General features: G+C 30.5%; 1 protein-coding gene across 3 annotated transcripts in view; it reads right to left on the bottom strand.

Annotated features, from left to right (window-relative positions):
* Positions 1-1,310, bottom strand: part of LOC106682070 (tRNA (cytosine(72)-C(5))-methyltransferase NSUN6) — a 15,687-nt gene that overhangs the window by 9,899 nt on the left and 4,478 nt on the right. The gene's annotated exons all lie outside the window — the stretch shown is intronic.

Raw genomic sequence — 1,310 nt, forward strand, 5'->3', positions numbered from 1 at the left:
TGAGATTAAGAGTCTTTCTTTTTATATAATAAAATTATATTATCTATTTATTATTAAAGTTCTTAATTTGAACCCAAAGTATCTTTAATATTTGAAAAAAGTTTAAAAACTATTCAGATTCCTTTTATTTAAATTTTATAATATAAAAAGACTCTTAATCTCAGTCAACAGACACAATAATTACACTTAATTAAATTAATATCTCTTTTACACATGTGTTTAAATTTAGTTATAACAAAACTAACCAATTTCATAAACTCTTCTTTTGATGATTCTTGGTATCTTCTTTTCTATAATGCTATGTCCTACCGTCAAAATGGCTTCCAGTCCTCCCAAAAAGCTATGTCTCTCTCACAACAATGGCTTCCAATCTTTTCCGCTTCCAGCCGACGGACGTCCTCTCACCAGGCAATCCAAACTAAGAGTACCTTTTTTCTCTTGGGTTCTTGGTTGTCCTCTTTTTTCAAGATGTCCACCCTTGCTGGACAGCAATTGATGAGGACCTCCTCATCCTGGAAACATCATTTCTCCTCCGCGCCCAAACAACGAATGCTCTCAAAAACCAAAACCTGCCTTGATGTTCCATGTAAACATCGATTGCCGCACAACAGTTAGGGATTTTTGCAAATGATTATTTTCTGAATATTATTCTTTAGCACTATTTCTTGACTTTTATTTTTTTCTTAAATTTACTGTATTTTCAATTATGATGGGAAGAGTTAAAATAGTTTTTATGAATTTGAATCTGCTCAACATGGCCTTGATTCAACGGACTTGTTGACTGAAGAATACGTACCACCATCTTGGTTTTGTTTTGAATCACGAATTTATTATGGACAATGAAAATTGGTTAGCTTGCTTTTTGGATAAACAAAACAAATGAACAATATTAAAATGATACATAAAATAAAACATATCAAAAACCCTTTATATATCAAAATATACTATTTACTAAAAAAGAGCATATTACAATATATAATAGGAAAAAGGTAGAATATGGAGAATGGAAAAAGAATAATGTAAGAAATATGAGAACGAGAAAGGAGACTCACATTATGGTGTAGAAGGTAGGCCTAAAACTGATTGATTTTTAGAAAGTCTCACCAGAGTGGGCGACAGACAGACAAAGGATTCGCTAGAAACCTAACTGTCAAGAAAGACCGTTATGACACAACAGTTGATATGAAATACCAATGATAAAAATAGAAGTCAAGTTACAGATTAAAACTAAAATTATGGAACCTATAGGTCAAAAAATTATGAATAAAAATTAATAATAATAAAAATAAGAAATTGAAATATTTCTCACA

This window comes from Halyomorpha halys, unplaced genomic scaffold, assembly GCF_000696795.3.
Source record: "Halyomorpha halys isolate HHAL.00 unplaced genomic scaffold, Hhal_1.1 Scaffold387.1, whole genome shotgun sequence".
NCBI classification, from domain to species: domain Eukaryota; kingdom Metazoa; phylum Arthropoda; class Insecta; order Hemiptera; family Pentatomidae; genus Halyomorpha; species Halyomorpha halys.